Here is a 17,522-nt window from a genome sequence, read left to right as displayed (position 1 = left end):
CAGACCACCACTCGGGGATGCATGGGTCACACGGAAGGCCAGGCTGTTGTTCCGGTGATGTGTGCTCGGGTTTTACTAAGGCCGGAGCCTTCATTCCAAAGGCTCTCTCACAGCCCCTGCTGCAGCCACGTCTCTGACCAGAGAGGCAGGACATTCAGCAGTGTTAGCCAGAGTCTGACTCAACTGAAGGTGAAGACTCGGAACAAAGGTGACAATATTTTTGTGTCCCTCATTCTTCCAGCCGGCTGACCTTTCTGGTGGAAAGCCCCACTGCTTTTTATTTTTTTCCTCCATTCCTGATTTCTGGAAGATTTCTACAGACTAAGTCGGCTTTGTTTCACAAAGGCTAATATTCACATATTTCTCCTCCAACTCTTATGACAAGGCAGGAGTGACCTGCTCCCAGTCCCACCTCTCATCCATCATGTCTTTTTAAATTGGAGACGCAGCACTGGAGGGGAATAAGGCAGTGCAGGGTGAGGCCCATCCCCCCACTTTGCATTACCTGCAAGGAAGACCTATCAAGAGCAGGATTCATGGACAAATTACGAAAGCACAGAGCCTTCCACATTATTACTTTACAGTAAGTGTGTTTATCTCTAATTTACATATAAATTTGGAGCTAAGGAATTAATACTAAAGTATTCACTGAGAGTGAATAGAAGTTGTAGAATGAGAATAGAAGTAAGCACATTAGGAAGCGCTCTAAGAGTTTGGTGGTTGCTCTTTGCTGTCCGGTTGATTCTGAATCCATGTGACTGCATAGATGTTAAGCAGAACAGCTCCATAGAGTTTTCTTTTGAGGCACTTCTGGGTAGGTTTGAACCATCAACCGCGTTGGGCTAGTTCTGAAGCATGTAAGCATTTGCATCTGCATCACTAGGGGTTTCATGAGCTTCATATAAGAGCTGAATATCAAAACCAAGTCCTTAGAAGCCAAGAGCCTATTCCTGAATCTAATTCCCGAGCAGTCAAAGGGTAGAAGTGGGTCATTGCTTGTGTGAATGTTGCTGGTCACCTTTAAAAACAAAGAGAACATATCTGGAAAGTCAGCACAGTACCTGGAGCATCAAAATCACAACACAGTACCTGGAGGACGCCAGCTTGTACACCCTGGCTGGGCTGGGCTCCAAGGCCGGCGCTGAACAGAGAGACCCCAGTGATCATGGCACTGCCACACTGAGATGGTGCTGACGCTTTCCAGTGGGACGCTCTTGGAGCCCCCTGAGGATTCTGCTGTACCCTAAGTCCTGCTAGAAAATGGGTGCAGAGAGTCCTTCCATGGGTGGCTGGTGAGGAGAGACACTGTCACCCTCGGAGGCCATGCTCAGGGTGCTCAGGTGACACACAATTTCCCTGAGTGGACAGAAATCCGTGGCCCTGGCATTCTAGCCCTCCTCTAGGCCAAGCTTCTCTGCTGTCTTCTGAAGCAATTCTGCGATGTCCACATGGTCCGTCCTGCGCAGATACTGACCCTCTCCTTAGCTCGGGCTCCTGTGAAGGTCACTATGTTCATCCCATTTCTTTTTCAAGCAGTATGATAACAAAGCTTCCCTTCCTGGGCATTTAATAAGAGTAGTTAAAACACAATGATGTTTAAGTGCATTCCAACATCAGGATAAGAAAATGAATTATTTTTATAAGTTCTGCCAGTGAGTTTATTAAGGTCTCAGGTATCTGGTCCTGTGTAGACTCCAGTGCAAACGTATTGCTTACTATGTTCCATGGCCTGCCCCTTACCAAATACCCGGTTCCCTTTCATTCTTAAAGTATGCTTTAAAATAAGCCAAAAATGGATTAAAACAGCCACCAGTTTTTCCAAAATCACCTCTCTGATAAAGGGCAAATTTTAAATCCCATACTCTAAAGTGTCTTCCTAAAAGCCATCTAGTCCCTTTGGTGTCTTTGCTGTGCTTGTTGCCAGGTGTCATCCAGTGCATTCCCACTCCTGGGCGCAGCGTAGACATGCTTCTGAAGGTTTGCAAGGCTGTGACCACAGGTGCAGATCCCCAGGTCTATCGTTAAAGGTCTGTCTAGATGGTTTGTAATGCCAGCATTTCAGCAAGGATTTGAACTCTTAGAGGTTGTACAATCCTGGGATACCTTTCCCCTATGCTACTACTACAGGTATCATTGTTCCGTATAGGACTGCTACTACTACAGCTATCGCTGTTCAGTATAACACTGGTATTTCTGTTGAGTAAACTACTTGTGTGGCTGTTGGGTAAGCATCTGGTGTCATTGTTGGACTGCTAACCTTCATGTCAGTGGTTCCAATCCACTGGCCACTCCATACGACTTTCTGCTCCTGTAAATATGTGGAGTCTGAGAAACCCTCTGTAGGGAGTTGTTTTGAGTCAGAATTGACTCCATGACAGTGAGTTCTGGGTTTGCTACAGGCAAACTTAAAGATATTGCAGGTTTAGTTCTAGACCATCACAATCAAACTCACTGCCACTGAGTCGATTTCTGACTCATAGTGCCCTGTGGGTTTCTGATACTACACTATTTACAGGAGTAGAAAGCCTCCTCTCTATTGCTGTTAATGTAGTAGTTACATAATCTGGTGTCAATTTGGGACTTGAGAGGATTGAGTGAAGGGGAGGAGTCTAGTCTGTCAATCGGATCATAGCAAATAAGGCCTCTTTGTGGCCATGTCCTTCTTCTGAGGATTCTGGGAATTCCTGTATTTCCCCCTTGGAGGCAAGAGACAATCTCTCTCTCCGATCACTCCCTGCAAGACACCCCTGAGGAGAAGCCTCATGGACCTACCTAATGCAGCCCTGGGAGCTGGAGAAGCCACATGGAGAGCCCTGCCAGCACTAAGATGCTTAAAACAGCACTGGATCCACAAGATTTCCCACCTACAGGCCTGTGATCTTCCTGCATTCAGCGTCATTGCATGTGTTTCATGAGTCTGAAGAGGACTTTATAGATTGGTATCAGACATATGGGCTAATATCTGACTTATGGACTTAATCTGGGCTGGGTTGGGATGTTTTCTCAATAGTCATCTGCTCTTTTCTATAAAGCTCTTTCCCGTACACACATGAGCATCCCTGGATTTGTTTCTCTAGTCTACCCAGACGAACTCAGTCAACAACCCAATATGTAACCCTCTGCCCCACCAGCGCTCCTCAAATATCACAGGAGAGTTACACAATTTGGGGGTTCCCAGTTCCTAAAAATTATGTTTACCCTATTCTATTGTCTACCCTGGTGGGGCTGTGGGGGAAGCTTTGGACTGCAGACTGCAAGGTCAGTGATTCAAAACCACCAGTGACTTTGTGAGAGACAAAGGCTGGGCTCCCATAAAGGTATATAGACTCAGGAATTTTCTATAGGGTCGTTAAGAGTTGAAATGTACTCAATTGCAGTGGGTAGGTTGGGAGTCTATTAAATATACAATAATATGATGAAAAAGTTTGAAATATTGTGAGAATGACCCAAATGGGATAGAGACATAACAACATAACATAAGCACATGCTGTTGGAATTATAGCTTCTGTAGATTTACTTGCCTGATGCAGCATTGACACAAACCTTTAATTTGCCACAAAAAAATTAATATCTATAAACTACAAGAAATTGAAGCACAAGAAAACAAGATATGCCTGAACTTTGGGAGCGGAGTCAGAATATATGTGAGTATATATGTAATTCATTTGAATAGATTCTTCTTTCAGGGTTGAATATAAACTGTATAGCCAGAACTTGCCAGAATACAGAATAATCATTGTAATAGATTGAGGAAAATTTGATGGCAAATATAGGTTATTAAATGATCCATTTGACTCTAAAAATCACTGTTTTCTGAGAAGACAATTGAAGTGATTGGGAGGCTCGCTCGCCATCCATCTTGGCAGGCAGCACAATCGGTACCAGAGCTTCAGGGCTCTCAAGCAGCTCTGGTTTTGTGAAATTGGCATTTTTAATAGCTGGCTCCATCCTCATTAAGCGTGACAAAAGAGAGCTTTTATGAAATTTCTAGACAAACTTTCCAGAAATAAATGAATCTATTCAACATCACTGAACTGCCAGAAAACAGATGCCCCCTCCACTGTTCTCAGCTTTGACCTGGAAAAGCCACCAGAAGGTGTTGTGGAAACAATGAACTGTGTGCATTTCACTGGGAGAGGAGGAATCATTACACCAGTTGGTCCACCCCTCATCATATGAATCAGCTGGATCATGAAAGACCTGGCTCTCTAGGATGTCAGGTAGGTCAAGAGGGCTTCAGAGAAGAGAATCGTTCCAGAGCTGGGGAGCTCCAGCAAGTGAGAACAAGAGTGATGACTTTACCACCAGTAGTGCACCTTCTTCCTTGTTAATCACCTTTGCCTTGGACCCCAATGCCTGGCGATCCCTACTCACCCAACAAAACAACATGTTGCTCAGTGTTGCGCCATCCCCAAATCAGTTTCAGATAAGACTACTTGTAAGGTTTTCATTGACTGGTTTTCAGAAGTAGCTTTCTGGGCCGGTCTTCCTGGTCCACCTTCACTGGAAGCTCCTCTGGAATAGGTTCAGCATCACAGCAACACACAAACGCTGAGCTTCAGCTGCATTAGCTTGAATTGGAGCTGGGTTTCCCATCTAGAAAATGAGTCTTGAAACCAAGGCTAACCTCGCAAAGGAAGCAGTGGGAAGAAAACTTCTGACTTGTCCTCCTGATCCCTGTTGCTTCTACTTCCCACGCTTTACAAGGACAACAGAGGCCCGAATACAATAGAACCCATCAATGGCACCCATCAAGGTCAGATCAGAGACAGCAAGGGTGGAGAAGGCTGCAGAGAAGGACCAATAAGTGAAGCTGGAAGAATTCCGGGGCAACATCCAATAACATCCAACAAGCAATGCGCTACACACACACACACACACCCACACACACACAAGCAGTGTGGAAAAGGCATGAGGAAAGAACCACAGCATAACAACACTGACCACCTCCACCCCACCCCAATGAGCAGGATGTCAAGACTGCCTTACACTTTACCCAAGTTCACCTTCATGGGAGACTTTACAGTCTGGGTCAGTTATTCACCGGTTTTACAGACAAGAAAAATGAAGTGTGGAAACCTTTACTAAATCGCCAAAACTCACACTGGAAATTAGTGGTATTACTGGCACTTGAGCCAACAGGTTCCAGTCTCAAATCCACCGCTTTATGCGGAGGGAGCTCAGACTGCAATGTGTGAGGAGTCAAGGAGAGAGAGTGGTGGCCTGAACAGCAGGGATTAGATTTTAATCAATCCTGTTTACATCTAGATGAGAAAGAGCTGACAACCTGGAGACGTGGGTGCCCGAGTCGTCCACTCAATCATGTGGAGGATAAAAGTAGTCACTGACCAGTTGTGTTCCCGCTGCCTTTTAATCTATCGGAGCCACATCCGGGAAGGAACCTGGCCACCCAGGCATCTTTCCCTACCTCTTTGCCATGGGCATTTTTTGCCACCTGGGAGAAGAGAGTGTCATTTATATAATACAGCGGGACTTATTCTGTATACTCAGTTATCATCACCTCTCTGCTCCAGGGAAGCTTGAACTAATTTTAAACATCTAACTAGCTAGGTACTTTGTGAAACTATGGAAGAAGAAGAAGGCATGTCACCCACTTGCTTTTGATCTGGCCTCAATAAACTTATTTTCTGCTAATCTCCCATTAATGTGATTTCTAAGAGACTTTTTATGTATGACATTCATACCACTTCAGTAGTTAGCATGGTTTTAGATATTAATCCTTAGTCAATTTTTCCATTACCTTTTTTTTTAGTTTTGTATTATTAATTGGGTGATGGTTTATGCAACAGATCATCAGCTTTACATATAACTGTTCATACACATATTGTCCAACTCATCCATTGTAATCCTCTCAGTGTGCTATCACTTCTCCCATTTCTTCCCTGTAGTTCCTGCTTCTGCCCTTCCTTCTTGTCTAACCCTCTGATTTGGTCCTTGCATCAATGCTGCCCTTTGGATCTTACATGGTTGATTATTCGAACATGGGCTGAGCTCAGTTCCAGACCTGAGGTGTGACTTCCTTTATCAATTTTTGTTTATGCAGAACAAAATACTCCTGGCACTCATAAATTGAAAACATTAATTTTTCACTTACTGCATGTGTGTTAGTCTGGGTAGACTAGAGAAACAAATCCAGAAACACTCATATGTGTGTATAAGAAAGGGCTTTATATAAAAGAGTAAGTGTATATTAAGAAAACATTCCAGCCCAGTCCAGATCAAGTCCATTAGTCTGACATTAATCCATATGTCCAATACCAGTCTGTAAATTCTTCTTTAGACTCACACAACATATGCAATGACACTGTGTGCAGGAAGATCACAGGCCAGTGAGTGGAAAGTCTTGTGGATCCAGTGGCAGTGGAATCATCTTCACGCTGGCATGGGTCTGCCTGGGGGTCCTCCAGCTCCAAGGCTCTGGCTGCCATCAACATAGCTCCATGTGTCTTGTCAACAAGAATGTCTTGCAGGGAGTCTGTGTGTCCTGCCTCCAGCGTGTGATTTCTCTCCATAGCGCCTCCAAATTAGGTCATCAAGCTGTAACCTGATTGACAGGCTAAACTCCACTGCTTCACTCTTAATAGTCTCAAGTTGACACCAGATTATTTAACTGTCACAATGTGCTTGCACCAGCTAATAAATTTTACAAGAAGAAAAACCTGATCATCTGGATTTTTAAAATTCTGACCAAGTCTCAAATGACCTCATTAGGGGAAAAGAAATGATTCTTGAGTGTCATTTGGACTCTCCAGAGTGCAACTTGGAGAGGTTAGGATTCAATGCACACTTAGAATCAGCACCCATTTGGGATTCAGTGGTTCACATTTGCCCAAGGATGGCATTCAGGAAAGTTCAGAAAGAAGAACTGGAGGCAGAAAATACAGACAGAAGTGGGTGAAGGGACATTGCATTGTCAGTCTGTATTTGTCAATGACATCGCATGCAATGTATACCGATTGTTGAATGCAAAACCGATCTGCTTGGTAAACCTTCGCCCAATTTCTAATAAAATCTCGACTAAAATCCTACTAATCAACAATAGTTTGTAAGTAACCGCACTGATATAGCAAGAATGGAGTCATCCTATGGAACACTACATAGGGTTTGCAAAGCTAGCAAGTGCTAGTGAAAAATCTAATGGCTTCCAGGCAGAGGGCACAAGGAAACCCCATTAGAAAGCCCAACTCCCTACCATTCCGACCGTTTACATGCCAATCATTTCCCCCAAATTTAATTATTCATTTCATCAAGGAATTTTATTCAGCATCAAAGTTAGCATCAGCTATATTTTTGCTTCAGAACTTGTGGCAATTTGAGATTTTTTTCCCCCCACCTTTTTTTTTTGGCCCCTTCGGCTTGGCTTCCAGTTTGGGAAAAAAAATTGCTTTTCTATAAAGTTCATTCCAACAAATAACATATGATTGATGGCATCGTTGGTTAAGCCTTCGGTTGGTAACCAAAAGGTCACAGGTTCAGGCCCATCAGCCATCCCAAGGGAGAAAGATGTGCCCATTTGTTTCTATCTAGAGCAGTCTTAGTAACTGGATTCTTGGTTCCTCTGTGGTATGGCAGGGGGTGTTCAAGAGCAATCAGGAGCTAATAACATGGCATAGAAGGATAAAGATGTTCTCAAACTGATTGTGGTGATGATCATACAACTCCTCTTGATGTGATCAAACTATTGAATTGTATGATACATGAATTATACACGAACGAAACTTTTAAAAACCTCTATTTAAAAAAGATTGGTCTTAGGAACCCTGTGGAGGTAGTTTTTTTCCATCCTTTAGCGTTACTACAGGTTCACGGGCTCAGAACAACTCGGTGGCATCCAGTCTGGTTTGGTTTGGAATACAATTAATCTACTCTTGTATCATAGATAAACTTTGACCTCATGACTTTTAGCTGTCTTCTGAAGGGCATACGTTCTCATAGAAGCCCTTGCTATGACCACCTTACTCACTGAAATAGTTAGCTGCCAAATTTAGTGCAAGAGGAAGCTACAATACAGAATGTGGCAGGGGAATCAATGGGCAAGACCAGTCTCTGCTGATCCAAGGTGTTCCTACACAGCACCTCACTCATATAAACACTCGTCCAATGTTTTATAAATGAAGGAAGGAGACTCCTATCAGAGGATATCATGTCCACGCCCCAAACGATGTCAATCCACATGCAAAGTAATATTTCAAAGACCCATATACTACTGAAGATTCTCCTAGTACAGTGAGTCAATATTACAGGTAGCTCCAAACATAATTAGCTGAATAACCCTAATTTTAAAAATTAATAAATGCATCTTTCATAGTTTTACTAGTTACACAAAGTAGTCAGGAAAACATCATTCCCAGATGACATTTTGTCCTAAATAACCTAACTCAGAAATACAGAGACTGTAAAATTTTTCCCCAAAATTGCTATTGAGTTGACCCTGACTCACAGTGATCTTATAGGACAGAGCAGAACTGCTTTATAGGATTTCCAGGGCTGTGGATCTTTCCAGAATCAAAATTCCCCAGCTTTGCTCTGTGGTGAGGCACATGGGTTCATACCATCAATCTTTTGGTTAGCAACGAAGCATGTAACCACAGATCCTATATGCTAGGAAGCCTAACCCTACAAGATGATGGTCAGACACGTTCATCCTCTTTGCTACATGATGACCCCCCCACCCCCACCCCACCCCTACACACCTATAGTTGCTGCCATCCAGTGGGTTCCAACTCCTAGCACCCTGCATATCATGGAGCAGCACACTGCCCGGCTCGGTCCCCGCCTCACAGTGGCCATTGTCTTTGAGCCCAGTGTGGCCACCACGTTGCTAGTCCAGCTCATCAAAAGTCTTCCCCTTTTTGCTGCACTTCTACTTTGCCAAGCATGAGGTCTTTTACCAAGGACTGGCCTCTCCTGATCTCTCCAAAGTACACGAGACAGTAGCTCACCCTCCTGGCTATAATTACAGTAGGGGTACTCTTCACTGAGGCAATCAAATCCATCTGCCCCACCTGTTTTCTCTCTCTGTTCTGGATGATGTTGGAAGTGTAGGAGATTCCAAAGAGTCCCTTCTACCCTGCTACGTGCTTGTCCAAAATCATGCAACCCTGGTGGTGGGCATTTTGTAGAAGAAAAGCATAGTCCTTCCAATAATTTGCAATCTAAAGTACCCCACTAATATTTAGTCTACATCCTGAAGACTTAGGCCAGACAAATACATTATAGACAAATTTAGACCAGACGCAAGCTCATTAGCATGTACTTCAGCTTCACATCTGAGAGTCTGTGAGCAACAGGCTTAGCACAATGCACACTGTGCCATTTGCAAACGTGAAACCTGGGTAGGGCAAAGCAACGTCTTCCTTCACACCCCACCCCACCCCAGAGAGTAAGCAGTTAGACCAAATGAATCTCAGAAGTCTGCCCACCCTCTCCCCTGATAGGTCTCCTGTGGAGTCAGACATGAGCATCAACAATTCACCAATGTCTCTTTCACATAGTGCAAACCAAAGTATGCCCTTCCCCACCCTCATACTCTTCCAGGGTTCCTATCTCTATACACACCAACAGCACCCAAAAGTAGCTCCATCTGAGAACTTACGAGTCACCTGGATTTGTCCACTCCCCACACTGAGTATTCCATTCACACCAGTTTTATTGATCTTACCTTCTAAATATTTCTCAAAGATGCTAATTTTCCTCACTTGCCATGAACACCAGGATAGTTGCATAACTGGTGCTGACCTCCAGCTACACAAGGAGAAAGGAGAATCCAAGTTCATAGCAGCCCACGGGGATTTATATTAGGTAGCGTTCAGGCATCCAACCTTCTTTACCCATAGTGCTCTACTTCTCTGTAGGGTGGCCTCAAACAGGCTGTACAGGCATCATGCCTTAGGACAGGCCATGGGATGGTGGAGGAGAGTCTTAGACTTTGAACAGGCTGTCCAAGAACTCGTCCCTCAGAACTGCCTATGAGACTATAGCAGACACGTAGACTTGCCTAGCTCTCTCCCAGGTCACTGTCTTAATGAGGGAAATTTTTCCTACAGATAGCAAATTCTCTCAAGGGTCCAGGTTATGATTTCCAGACCCATTGTTTGGGAAGATAGACCTCCCAACCCATGGTTTGGTGTTTTTACCTAATCTTAAACTCATAGGAAGAGACAAACACCTGGGCATGACTGGTTAGTCAAGGAGGCAAACCCAACCTTTTTAGCAGGTATTGGGGAGCTTCAAGTCTGAGGAAGCTTACTGGGGACACAAACTAATTTCTCAACAATAGTGGAAGCCTTTAATGAGTGTTATCTATACCTTGCATAGAGCGGTACCTCTTCAACCCATGGGAATGGCCTTTAAAATAATCCTGCATCCCTCTTGCTCTCACTACCATGGAGTCAACGTGGACCCATAGGAACCACCTGTGGATTTGCAAGACTGTAACTGACCACAGTCCTACTCAGACACACCAGGGTCTCCATGCAGGAGAATGAATTCAATGGTTACTGACTCTCCAATTTTAATATCACAGAAACTGTGTCTCCAGTACAACACTAAAGGAGAGAGGCTTACTACATTGTCTATTCACTATGCTTCAGTTACACTTTTTGATTTTGTTGGAATAGTTTTGGCGGGAGCAATGTTGGTTAGGTGAGAGGATCCCTAACGTCCATGTGGGAGAGCAGGTTCGATTCCAGGCCAACACACTTCCTCAGCAGCCACCACCATCTGTCAGCAGAGGAGGTTGTGTTATGTGATGTGTGATGGGATGCAGCAAAGGATCCAGATCAAGGAGGACTCAGGATACAGTCTGGCAATCAACTTGTGAAAACTGAAACCCAACAGATCACAGAGGTCGGATTCTATTGTCTGTGGGGTCTGTGGGAGTGGTGGGGCCAAATTGACATCAGCTAAGAACAGCACTTATGTACGAGCACCCTAATGCCTTAACACAGACAAAAACAGGGTCTCAGGAAGAGCATCCTTGGGAATCCCTCAGAAGGTTTAAGACATGGAGCTGGGCAGCCTGATTCCAAGGCCAGAGGAGATGCCTGTGGCCCAGCAGGGAAAATGGGGCACCAAGGTCATTTTCTGAAGGACTCTGTCCTTCTGTGCTTCCAAGGCCTCAGCTTCCCCAACTGCCCATTTCTAAAGAGACCCTTGTCAGTGGGTTGGAGGAGACACTGTGGGAAGTTCCCTCACAGCCTACAGAGCGCTTCCTCGCCTTTCTACCTGCTCTTGTGGGGAGAGCTGCCTGCTGTCACTTTCTCTCGCAGTGACTGTGGCCTCTTTCTTACTCGTTTTATTTTTTCCTGCAGCCTCTCTCTAACTAGCTTTATTTGGCATTGCAGTGCTAAATAATAGATATGAAACTTTTCACATCTGTATTGAAAAAAACATAGGTGACAACATAAAATTGTAGAATGCTTCCAGCTATCATTATAAGTGAACAGCAGAAACAGTTTCACACTTTTTAAAAAATGTTTTGGGACACCCATATTTCGGCAGTGATTTTTCTCCTATGGTTGGGACTTTTCTCCACTTTTCAAATTTTCCATCATCACCCTGAATGTTTCATATTTCAAGAAATGTATAGTCTTTTGATGTCTTTAGTAACATGATAGATATCATTTAAAATGCGTTGGATTTCTAAGTGGTAATGGACAGTGGGAGTGTAGGGTGACTCTGTATGGTGACTTCAAATGTGGACCCATAGGAACCACCTGTGGATTTTCAAGACAATAACTGAACACAGCCATAAGATATGTATTATCCAGTCTATTGGGAGACAGTGGTGAGTCAATTTTAAATAATTAAACTCATGGGTGCAATAAGATTCCACCTCAAAGAGTCTCACACGGAAAACAACATTAAATGTAGATGGGACCTTGTGTTAGTCTGGGTTGACTAGAGAAACAAATTCATAGACACTCATATGTGTATAAGAAAGAGCTTTATATACAAGAGCAGTTGAATATTGAGAAAACATCCAAGCCCCGTCCAGATCAAGTCCATAAGTCCAGTATTAGCCCATATGTCTAATACCAATCTATAAAGTCCTCTTCGGGCTCACAAAACACATGCAGTGATGCTGAATCCAGGAAGAGGACAGGCCAATGGGTGGAATGTATTGTGGATCCAGTGGCAGCATGAGGATCTCAGTAGTGGCAGGGGTCTCCACGTGATTCCTCTAGCTCCAGAGTTCTAGCATAGCTCCATGTGTCTTGACAACGGAAATGTCTCACACGGAGTGAGCATGTGTCCACCGACAGCAAGCTATTTATCTCCTTAGCGCCTCCAAAATGAGATCATCAAGCTATGGCCTGATTGACAGGCTAAACTCCAGCCCTTCACTCTTAAGTCTCAAATTGACAACAGATTATGTAACTACCAGAAACCTCATGCACAAGAAAATGTTGATTGAACTATTATATATAATCATGAAAAAATAAAACTGTCAAATGTTCCAAAAGAGTAAGTGACTAAGTGAAATATATCCATTTTGTGAAGCATCATAAATGCACTAACAATTAAATTATAGAGGATTATTATCATGGAAACATTAAAATGTTTGCAAAGTAGAGAATAGCAAGACAAATTCCCAAATCTCCATTACCTAATTTCAACAATTATCAACCCATTACTTTATTTACTTCATTTATAATCTCTTACACACTACCCCTGCCAAACTTTTATTTTAAACCAAAACTCTAATCTAAAACCTGATCCATAAATAGTTTCATATTGGTGCTCCTAAGATACAGAGTTTTAGAGCATTGGCAAAATGACATTTTTGTGCCCTTAAAGTTAATCAGAAGTGTTTAATATTGTCAAGTATTTAAGATACAGAGTTTTAGAGCATTGGCAAAATGACATTTTTGTGCCCTTAAAGTTAATCAGAAGTGTTTAATATTGTCAAGTATTTTAGTCTCCTTTATGACAGATACATAAAAATGAGCATAAAAAAGATTTTGAAAATACCTTCTACACAAGCCATAGCCTCACCTACCCTGAGACTAGAAGAACTAGATGGTGCCTGGCTACCTACCAACTGTTCTGATCAGAAGCACAGTAGATGCATCGTGAAAGGGTAAGAGAAACATCTGGAACAGAATTCAAATGCATCAGACGTCTCTATTTATTGGGCCAGTTGAGGCTGCCCAGACAACTGACCTGAGATACCCTTTAAATCTTGAATGAAAATTATTCCCCGGGGTCATTTTTAGCTAAATAACAGATTGACTCATAAAATAAACAAAATTTTCTGTGATTATGGTACATAAGGAAAAGCAAGGAAACCACCTATGTGAAATCATCTGGTCAGTTCTAACTCCAAAGCAGACAAGGCAAGGGGAAGAAATAAGATGATTGGAAAGGTGCAGCCAAAATGGATTAATGAGGAAGGTGACATGCTGAAAAATGTCACTAATATCACACAAAAAATTCAACAGAAATTATTAAATGGGAAACTAGTTTTCAGTGTCAACATTTTTGTTGTTTTATATTGTTTTTCATGAATAAAGCACTTCATGCTTATAGTAATTGGCTATTTTTCTCTGCCAGTTTACAGCCTAACAGTTGATAAACTTCAAAATCACTGCCTTCGAGTGGACGCTGATTCATTGTGACCCAAAGGACTGCCCTTGTGGGCATACCAATCTATAACTCTTTATGGGAGTAGCAAGCCTTGTCTTTCTCCCATGGAGTGACTGATGGTTTCGAACTGCTGATCTTGTAGTCAGGAGCCCAGCACATAACCACTATACCACCAGGATTCCAACAATGGATAAATAGGTCATACTTTTTTTGTCTGGGAACCAAATATGTTCTATGACATTATTCCCACCATTGAATCCTCTGGCTAAAAATGACTCCATTTATAAATTCCTGGATCATCTGCTCTGTGTTTACTTAATTTCCTCATACTTAATGGGAGTGAAGACTACAAACTGATCGGTTTTTTTAGTCCGGTAAGTAAGACTTTCACTACAAAGTAACAGAACACTTTTTTAAAAAACATAAGAAACACTGGGGATCTCTACATCAAATAGCCATTATTTTCACTATGCACAGGCCCCCCAGGAAGTCCCTGTCTTGTGACATTTCTGCTACCTTACCTGGAGTCATGCTGGAGAGTGATGGGCATGGGTGTGTGTACATGCATGGGTCACTTAGAAGTGAACCGAAGTCCCTTCCCAGCCTGTGCCTCGCAAGGGAGCCTTGCTATTCTCTACCAACTGTGTGCTGTACTTTCTGGGAAGATGTAGAGTCATGCAGATTTACAGATATCCAAAATCCATGTGACATTGCCTTGCCACAGGTCAGGGGTCTACTGTAGACCCAAATGTTTAAGATAACATTTCTATTAGAAAAAACACAAACTCAACTTTATTAATGAGTGTTTTTCCCCCCTTCCATGAGAAAAGTAGGGCAAAAATATTGCCTGTCATACCAGGTTCCTGTAAGAACTCAGGGAGCCAATACTCATCAAGCACCAGGGGAAGAACCCTCTACAGAGAGGTGGCCGTGGTGCCGTGTGCTAGCTCTTGGCTCTGAAGGTTTCAAGTTCAGTAATAATAAAGAACTAGAGGAGTATATGCCCCCTGGCCTTTCGTATAGGAATAAAGGACGGAGAAAATACTGGTTTGGGTTGGAACTGCGCGGACCAAGGTGAAGCACTCTGCAGCGCCCGCGGCAGCAGGAAACGGGGTCCCAGGGCTGGAGCAGCAACCCATGCACCCGCCTAGATGTGTCAGAAACAGGTGAGGACCAACCAATGGAGATGACCGGCTCCACGGAGAGCAGACATGAGGCCGCCCTCGAGGTCCGGAACCCAGAGGGTCTGGCACCGGGACCGCGACTGGAGCCAGCACTGAGACCACCACCCCAGCCCCTGCCAGCAATCCGAATGGTGCGGAGGGGGAGAGCAGATCAAGGCCAGCAAGGCGGAGGAGGACACAGGGGAAAATGTGTATTGGTGGCCTGAGAAAGATCATTTGGTGCCTTCAAGACAACTTACCTTTCTGTTGGGAGCCAGCTATTCATGCACAATCCCACGTAGAACTGCTGTTTAAGGTCTTAAAAGGCCTGCCACTGGATTCATCCCGAGCCATAGCACGCAATATTGGGTTGCCAAAGCTGTCGATCTTCACAGGAGCAGATACCCTAGTCTTTCTCCCTCACAGACCCTAGTGGGATTGAACTTCCAACCTTCCGTTTCACAGCCCAATGCTTACCCAACAGTGCTGGCAGGCCTCCTTGTGTAAGGCTTTGCTGCCCCATTCATTGCAGTGTGTTTGGTTTATGTAACATGCGTAACCTGCCAAAGCAATTCAGAAAATACTCGTGGTTTGTAAACATGACTCTTTAAAATAGTGCAAAACATGTATATTTTGAACACTGCTTGGAAAAAGAGAAAAACATCACAGGAGCGCTACTTTTATTTATTTATTTTTTCAGGAGGGCTATTTTTTAAAAAGCACATGTGTGATGGACAATTTCCTAAAAAATAGCCCCGGAAGAGTAAGATTTATAAAGATTCTCAATAAATGCACTGCATATACGTGTGAGAGAGCATGTGAGCGTGTTTGGGGGTGTGAGTGTGGTCTGCTCTGCCATCTCAGCATCCCCTTCTTTGGGCTGTCACTATTCTTTCTGATTTCCTCCTTGCAATTCCTGTCAACGTCTCCCACATGGGATTTCCTAGGACAAGTCACTTTGTTTGTCTGTCTCTTAAGACCCAGACACGGAGTGAGAATGATGGCACAATCCATAAATATCCTGGTGCCCTCACTGCACGGTGAGTTTGGTTGTGTGCATTCAAACAACAGCAAGTTTTTGGACAAAATCACTTTGGAAGGCCTGCTCTGGGATTCACAGGAACTCTGGCTCTCCCACCGAGGAGGCGGCACAGCACGGCCAAAGTCATGTCATGGAGAAAGAATTGGAGAGAGTCCAACGTTCTCAGATTTGTCCTCCGTGGCAGTCGGGAGTAGAATACTGAAACTGGCAGCTGATGAGTTGCTTTTATGCTCACAAGTAAGTCTTTAAAAAGAGAAGGAAAAGGAAAAGAAGGAACACCTGTCCACCCACCAAGGAACAGCTTTCAGTGGCTCAAACTCAGTACTGAAAAGATCCTTCCAGAAAACGCACTTGGTGATTGGCTAGATTGAAAAATAGTCATATTTTCACGACTGACAAACAATACATTGAGACTGGATGCTGCATGACTGTCTAGTGTACCCCCCATATCCAGGTTTAACCTGCGTCTCTGTCAACCTCACTGTTTCCTCTTTTGAGACAAGGTACAAATGACAAAGCATGAACCATGAGGAGGTCTCAAAACCACAATGCCAGAGGGGCTTCCGGTGCACAAAGGCAGGCCCAGACGATATGGCCACACGCAGAGGAGGACCAGAGCGTCTTGGGCCCAGATCCCACCCTCTTCTCCACAGAGAGTGGAGAGCATTGCTGGAGTAGCGCTCATGCTGCAACACAGTTCATTCATGGCTGGCGGACGTTGGCAAATCCTTTTAAGCTCAGTCAAGGTCCTGTGCACACAAAATGATAAGAGGAATCAACCCACCCTGGCCTGAAGAGCACAATGAGAAGAGGTAAACACAAGTCAAATCCAAGGCAGTCAGGGAAAATAAATGTGCCAGGACAATCAGATTACTTTCAGTAATCATGCCATTTGGAGAAGTTCCATAATCCAAAAGTCAGTTAAATCCTGAGTGGCAGTCTACACACTCCTCCGCTGAGAGGGTCCAGGTGAATCTGAGGCCTGAGAGTAGGTATCTTGGCTCATGTAGCTGCCCTCACTTCCCCAGGCATGCCTCCCACCAATGACCCATCCCCCCATCCCCTTCGAGAGAAAGACTCAAGATGAATAAAAAAGATCTCAGTTGATTCTGACACATAGTCACCCGATAGGGCAGGATAGAACTGTCTCTGTGCGTCTCTAGGACTGTAACTCTTTACAGATGTAGAAAGCCTCCTCTTTCTCCCACAGAGTGACTGGCAGTTTCAACTGACCTTGTGGTTTCTCACTCAATGCATAACCCAGCACCTAATCGGGGCTGCTTTCTGAGGAAGGCACTTTGCCTCTTTTCAAAGGAAAGATAGGTCAGAGGATGGAAATTAAACAGAAACGTGGGTGAAGGGAAAAAGTGGATGGTGTAAGATATGAATATAATAATAATAATTTATAATTTATCAAGGGCTCACAAGAGTGGGAGGGGGGGAGGGGGGAAAGAGGCACTAATACCAAGGGTTCAAGTAGAAAGAAAATGTTTTGAAAAGGATTGAGGTAGTTAGTTTATTGTGCCAACCTGGCCCATAAACACATGTGGGGTTAATTGAAGGGTGGAGGGATAAATGGCTCAATGAGCCTCGCCTTTCCAGTTCTCGGGTCTCTTACTTTCTTATAGTCAGACCAGGGTGCAGCTGCTTTAGCCAGTTCCCTGCTTCAGTTGGCAAGGCTCACTTCCTGCAAGACATCCCTGAGG

The sequence above is a fragment of the Echinops telfairi genome, unplaced genomic scaffold (assembly GCF_000313985.2).
Source record: "Echinops telfairi isolate 266 unplaced genomic scaffold, ASM31398v2 ScPeMD7_7400;HRSCAF=8409, whole genome shotgun sequence".
NCBI lineage: Eukaryota > Metazoa > Chordata > Mammalia > Afrosoricida > Tenrecidae > Echinops > Echinops telfairi.
Note: the sequence above shows the minus strand (reverse complement) of the source record.